The sequence below is a fragment of the Girardinichthys multiradiatus genome, chromosome 1, assembly GCF_021462225.1.
Source record: "Girardinichthys multiradiatus isolate DD_20200921_A chromosome 1, DD_fGirMul_XY1, whole genome shotgun sequence".
Classification (NCBI taxonomy): Eukaryota; Metazoa; Chordata; class Actinopteri; order Cyprinodontiformes; family Goodeidae; genus Girardinichthys; species Girardinichthys multiradiatus.
Genome location: NC_061794.1, coordinates 46,952,577 through 46,960,360, shown reverse-complemented (window position 1 = coordinate 46,960,360; position 7,784 = coordinate 46,952,577).

Genomic DNA, 7,784 nt, shown 5'->3' with positions numbered 1-7,784 from the left:
TGACTCTTTTCATTTCTATCCCATCTTATCTTCATTTTGTTTATTCCGGCTGCACTGTGAAATCTACTGGAACCAACAGATATATTGCATTCATACCCCTTTCTATGTTATGTGATGTAACTCCCATATTTCAGTGTTTTGATTTTATTGGACAGACCATCATGGATCTAGGTCTCAACTTTGACTCGGCCACTCTAAGCCATGAATTTGCTAACACCATCCATTGTAGCTCTGGCTGTATGTTTAGTATTGTTGTCCTGCTGGAAGGTGACCTCTGACCCAGCCTTAGGTAAAACCTCAGGTATTTAGCTACATCCATCTTCCCATCGACTTGAAACCAGGATTCCCTGTCCCTGCTGAAGAATAGCATCCCCACAGCATGATGCAGCCCCCATTGTGTTTCCCAGAAGTTTAGTTGTGGTCTCATCTGAGCAGAGCACCTTCTTCTCCATGTTAGATGTGTCTCCTACATGTGGCTTCCTGCTACTCATCTACAAAGACCACATTCATGAAGAGAATGACTAATAATACTGTCAACAGATTCTGCCTCCCTCACTCTGGTACCTCTGCAGCTCAGTGAAGGGAATTAATACAAATACCCACCACACTATTCAGATTTTTGAAAATTTATCATTTACCTTCCAACATTCAATGATGCACTACTTCGTGCTGGTCTGTCACATAAATCTCAGTAAAATCATTGAAGCTTGTTGGTATTGGCATGACAGAATGTGGTCCAATGGTTTTTCTGTATGGAAACTACGTTTTCGTTTATTTAAGACTTTTGTATGCCTAATCGTTTTTATTTTTAATACATCAATAAAAATATTACAGAAGCAGAAATGTTGCAAACCATGTCCATTGCTTTCTGCTAATTTAATTTTCTTTTTGCAAAAGAGTCCTAATACAATTCCATTAAGTTAGTTGAAATAAAAACCCACTCAAAGCTTAAAGGTTACGTTCTCTGGTGTCAAAGGTGAGCCCGAGGGTGTGCCTACCTGCTTAGAGGCAACCAGGTCCCAGATGGGTGCAGACAAAACAAAGGGCACAGATCGCAGACGTATTGAAAGACAAACATCCCGGCTATTTTTCTATGTACCTTATTTTTTCGCTTCAGTCTGAGGAGTTGCCATGTAATGGCAAAAGATGCCTGAAGGCTTCTCATCAGATTTTAATGACACACGCCTGTTTTTCTTCATTTAGACTGTCTGAGGACCTTCACTGTTTCCAACATGAGCTTCCTCTCAGTCTTTCATAGATAAACTCAGCCATGCTGAGGGACACCATTTCCACAGTTTATTAATCATTAAAATAATATGCCGACTTTCCAAGTGGAAGCAGACTGATCACAATGGATGATGCCTTGTTTTAGGAAGTGGTGGATGCATTTTGCGCTTTTTAAATCAAATGGTTTGCATGGTTTAGTTGGAGGTGATGATTGAGGAGCACAAAGTTTCATTTTCCTGCTGCGTGTCCTTGGAGGGGCAATAAAAAAAAGCAGTGCTGATCCTCTAAAACAGGAAGGCTCAGTTGACTGGGTGCTTTTCCAGCAGTTGCTTTAAAGTGCAGTAAAAAGTAAAAGCATTTCTCAGTCAGAGACCTGCCAGTCTCCAAATGTAAACTGTGTTATCTGCTGAAAACATGCTGTGAGGTTCAGTCGGCTCGTCAGTCACACAGGTAGGCATGAGTCAAAGAGACTAACGAAAGTGGGAGGAAAGCAAACTGAAATATTCAGGTAACTCAGAAACCAAACCTGCTTATTTTGGAGCCCTAAAGTTGATTTAACGGTTCAGATTTTGGTGAAAGAACGGAAACTGAGACAGACGTCAATGGAAACCCCTGCAGAACATTTATCATCAACATCAATATCGTTAATAAGAAAAACTTACCAAGATATATATATCCTTAACCTGAAGTATTAGTCATTTACTTACAAAAGTTTAATGTTTAAATAATGCATCATATATTTATGATATTTTCAACCAAGGAAAAAAAAACATGCTTTAGAGTATTTAGAAAGGACAAACTGCCTCCCTGCTTGAACAGATTAACTGTAATTACAGTGACTTCAAATGAGATGAAGCACCTTCAGAAAATATCTTCAGGTAATGACATAATTAAGTCTCCATGCTGAGATAATGATCCTAAATGGTTCCTGCTGCAGCTGTGTGCAGAGTTTAAAACCTACCTTTTGGATAAAATTATTAATTCTTTTGTTACTAATTATGAGCTGCAGTGAACTTCAGCTTAGTCGCTTGAAAATCATGGGTTAGACCCTCTTTAAGCGAACACTTGTGTTAATATAATTCTTATTAATATTTAGCTTTGTTTGTGTTGTAAATAAAAGTGTTTGAAATTATTCTGCTTGTTCTGTCCCAGATTACGTCTTCACTTCTACCTCTCTCAGATTAAATAAAATAGTGATTTGTTCTCCAGACTTTGACAGCTTTGACTTTTTGCTTCAAGTTCCCGCACTTGTGGTAAATGTTTACAAAAACGAGCCTAATAACACATACCCAAATGTTTACAATTCTATTCATGATATTTTCTTGGAGCCACAGTAGAGACATTTATTTGGCCTTTCTCTTTAAACATGTATGATACAGATCAATCCTATGTCAGTCAGTCACAACTAATTATCTGTTTCATCAAATTAACTATTTGATATTAGCTGTCTTGTGTGTAGCTGTTATAAAGCACCAGTGTCCAACTAAATGTTGCCAAGTCTGTGTTGTTTCTTCTTAATAATGTAGTAATGGGAAAAGGATGGTTGACACTTAATAAACCTAAAGAAAAGTTCACGTTTGCAAACTTAATTCATGGATGTATGGATCTCTGATGCTAAAATGAATTAAAGGGCAGACAAGAAGGACTTTGCAGGCGTTTTCTGGTTGTTAAAATATAAGTAAATATAAAAACAACTTAAAGACATTTTAAAACAGAAAATATACTTATACTAACGTGTGAAGCCGTGTTAGTGAGTGATCTTTAATCTCTGTGAGAGTTGGCCGTATGCTAGCTGACAGAGAGAAGACATTTCCAGATCATCCATTCTCCTCATTAGCTAAGATTGGCTGCTTTGTTAGCAGGTAAAAGCCCTTAATATCCTCCTATTTAACAGACAATAAGTAAAGTGCATCCAGAAGCACTAGGTGGTGGGAAAAGCCCCATTAGTCCCATTAGTCCGTCTAGTGTAAAAGACCTATTTCCCCCCTCAGCTCGTCACTGTCACTAACTAATGTGGTTATCAGGAAGTCTTTGGGCCTTTCTTGTTGAGGTGAGTCAGGAAGCAGAAATGGTCTCTGAATGTAGGAAAGTCAGTAGAGTCAGGCATGTAAAGAGCAGGTGTTCAGGTAAAGACTGACCCTCTGATACTGATGCCACTCCCTTTGTTGAGTACTTCCTGCTTCATCTTCAGCATGCTTCACAACCTCCATTAGAACATAAAGGAAGTCCAGTCCATTGGTTGAAAATCCAAATAAATCCAGTGAGTGGGTGAAACAAGTTCTGATGTACATTCTGCTAAATGAGTTCGTCAGTGAATGAGTTCGATCCGTCTCTTTGAGAATATCCCAGCACCATCTTGACCTCCTCTGGCTGTTAGCCCTGCACCTCCTGTCACATCCTTCTTACCACTCACTAAGACTTTAATTGAATAATCTCTCGCCTGCTCGGCAACTGCTGTTAAATAGAGCAAATAATTTTTAACACAGGTTTTTTAAAACATCCAATGTTTATTTTGGACACTTAAATTATTTTACTTTGCACACAGAAAATAAAATATTTCATCACAAACAAAAAGCTGCCACGGCCAAAATTATTAACCTCATAAGAAGTGACCTTCAGATTGAGCAGCAGCACAAACCTGTTATGTAATGATATGCTTTACGTTTGAGATGCTTGTAAGCTAGGAAAATCAATTTAAAACTAAGGCTTTTTTGATAGTTTTCACAAAGCAGGGCACAGAGATGTTCACAAGTCAGGTCTGAAACCTTTCAGCCCAAGTCAGACTCAAGTCTCTTAAGAAACTCATCAAATCCACAACACCAAGGTAACTCTGCAATGCCGTATGTTAGGACGACAAACCTGTACTGTTTGTAAACAGTACATTATAACATAGGTATGTTTTTAATATTTATTAACAACTATTATTTTAATCTTTTTACCATCCCAAAAAAACTGTTGATGTATATTGTTTTGAAAGTTGATCAAATGTAATCTTTACCTTAGAAATATAAATATAAATATAAATAGGCATTTATGCTCTAAGAAAAATAGAAAGAAATTAAAACTTGCTACCGTTGAGTTTTTTTTTTTGGCCTTTGTAATGACTAAGTTAACAACTGTTTATCCCTGTCTACATTTTGTCCTCTCCTTCATCAGATGTTGCATTAAACTTGGTTTGGAGGGTTTTCTTCTCCTCACTCTAAGCTGCAGAACGTTTAATAATATTGAGAAACAATTTTCTAAATCCACATTTAAAACCTTTGTTCTCAGTTAGAATAGTAAAGATGTTAAAATTTAAGGTATGAATTACAACTTAATTACAACATAATAACCAAGGTGAAGTGTAAAAAGTCATGAAATGATGGTTCCTATTGAATGGAACAGGAAGTGCTTTTATTTTGACATTTCCAGCAGGACGTCTCCTTCTAATGTTGCAGCTTGCTAAGTTAAATTTATTTTGTTCTGAAAGAATCCATTTAATACAGCGATCAGTTGGAGAGATGTTCATGTGGTCATTATTATGAAGCTACAGCTAACATGAACAGGTTATTATGAGCCATTAACATCCCATAATAATCCACTAACATCACTGGCTAATAATCGAGCTCATCCTTCCACAGTAAAACATGCAGCAGCTGCAGTCTGGAGCTCACATACTGGCTTTCTTTCAACCTAAGATAAAAAACTGGTACTAAGACTCAGACCAGGGCTGTGTCCAAATTCAAGGACTGCATCCTTCCTTTATCTCTTTCTTTGCTTCCATTCATCATTTAGTTTTTTTTACCTTTCTCCTTTCCATCCTTTTTACCAGACTTTACTGTTCCTTCTTTCCACCTCTTTTGCTTTCTTATGTCTTTTTAACCATCCTTTCTTCTTTCCTACTACACAATATCTAGAGCTCACAAGATCTGCTGCAGCTGTTAGATATCACTGTACATTTTAAGGCCGATTCTTGTATTGGGTTACCCTAGGTTTTCCCTGGATTTTTAAAATCCATTTGGCTCTTCAAACTAATTTGTAAAGAGCAGTGGTTTTGATACTCCCTAAAAAATGGGATACTTCTTCAAGAAGCCAATGAATGCATTGGGTGTTGCAGATAAATAGATGGTTTTGTTGGAGTTCTTGTCATTCATGCAATTTTACCTTTCTTGCAACAAACATCAGAATATGTTGGTATTTTTTATGCTTGTTAATGAATGTTGACAACGTAAATGAAAATCTGCACCTGCGGGGGTTCTAGACCTGATTTACCAGGTGGGCCAGGGTGGGGCCAGTTTTTCTTCATGGGGACATAAAACAAAAGAATGAAACAAAAAAAAAAAAAAAAAAACAGGGCAATATTTCATTGTTTAATATATTAAGTGAGCCACTTGCAGCTCTGGAGCTGCAGGTTGCAGAGCCCTGAACTAGCAGATGACAACTGTGATCCTACCTCAATAAGGCTGAAGGGTAAAAATGCAACACCTTCATTTTCGATTCATTGTCAAAGTAAAACTGTAAAGGTAAAAAATGTAATTAGTCCAAAAGACCAACCAGTTACGGTTTCTGTGCCAGCACATTCCATCATAAGAAATTGATTTAGCAATATGTCTTTGGTACAGGGGCCATAACAGGGGCCAGGACCAGTTCTACAGGGACACTGGCCCCTGTTGGCTCCTATCTATTTTCTGCATTCAAACATTAAACTTGACAATAACATAATGACAATAATATTATTAAACTCAGGAAATATTGTGACATTTGAAATGGCCAGATAACCTTTCCTAGCGTTTCACCTTCCACCAACAGCCACAAAAGAACTGTGACAATTTACCTATGTTTTTACATTTATTAATTCCCAGACCCAAATTTTTAGTTTTCCGTCATCTTTTAGGTTATCCCTGACATTTGACTACCAAATGTTTTCTATAGACTTGTTGGGGTTTAATAAGTCTTTGCTCCACAGCTCATCGACCAACAAAAAACTAATGCTGACTTCAGATTCAACAGTATGTTAAAGGGCAACTTGAAGCCATTTTACAACTGACACCTACCGAGGCAGACGTCCACATTGTAAATATTTTTCAGTGGTTTTCTCCAGATGACAGGATAGTTTACCTGTTTTCATGACAAAAACAAGGTCTTGATGCATGAAAACATGGTCATTTGCTTATAATAGTTGGTTTTGGCTTTTAATTTAGTTTAATCATTCAGTATCTAAGTTTTTTGGACCAGTTTTCTGTGGATACACACCAACCAGGATTGTGAAATTAAGTACCACCAGTAAAATAAAATTACTCATTTTGCTATAACTGATTAATTTATTTTTAAAAACAAAAATCATAAGACCTTGTTGCAGTCTTGCTCAAAAATAATAAAATTATCAAAAAAGAGACAAGCTTCACTGCAGCCTTACTTTATGAAATGGAAATGAAATATGGAAATCGTATTTTCATATTAGCATAGCCCGTTTTATTTTTTGCATACCTTTAAGGCTCTCACAGAGTCGGGCGTACTGTGTGTGTACAGAAAGCGGTGCGGACTTTTCGTGTATCGTCTGCGAAGGTTTGAGATTTCATTGTTGAGCGCCCCAATTTCCAACATATCTCGTGACAAATCCCCACATTTTCCACACTTTCTGCCATAGCGTCATCAGACAAGGAGGAAGAGCCAATTTGTGGGGAAGGCAGTGGTGTTGACACTAATTTAAAACTGTAGTTTTCCAGACTTCTATCAAATTAAAATTGAAAACTATCAATCCTCAGCTCAGTGTCACATATAAAAGAGTTTGATGTAAAGCCTTTTTCCTGCCAAGCAGTGTACTGTGTGACACCGATGTGCACATCGGCTTTGAACCCGTATTAAGTCCACCTCGAGTAGCCTACATGAAGACATCCGAATCAAGTACGCCTGACTCTGTGGAAGCCTTTAAACTTAGCATCAATTTGCAAAACCTAGAGGCAGTCCTGCGCGGTAAGGGGCCCAGTAGGAATTAAACTGCTGAGATTTAGTGGACCTCATGATTGGACATATGTGTACAAAAACATCATTATGGTCATGATGTAGCATGGATGCAATATGTGTTTATAAATATTATCTGTCTAACTAATCCAAACCCTGATCAACAATACCTTTACAATAACACAGACTTCACAGAGGATTTCTTTAGAATTTGCTTTTAATCTTATTCACCATTCACCACCATTAGCATCCTCATCTTTGAACATTGGAGCAGTTATTGATGTGACATCATCATCATCACAGAAACAATCGTCACCTTCATCATTACGTTCATTCTCTGTGTTTTCAGTTATAATATATTATATTTCATCCATTATCATCTCTTTTTTTAAATAATTTACATAAGAATAAAGTCAACAGACTAAAGAATGGATGATCTCTATATTTACATCATAGGACACACAGAAATAGAGATAATCAAGAAGAAAATCGTTTGTGGTTGGAAATAAAAAGAAAACACCTGTAAGGAGTAAGAGGAGACGAAGAAGAAGAGGAAGCATTTGAACAGAGAGGAAGGAGAGCTAACAGGAGAGCCTTTAAGTTGGTGCAGCAAATTT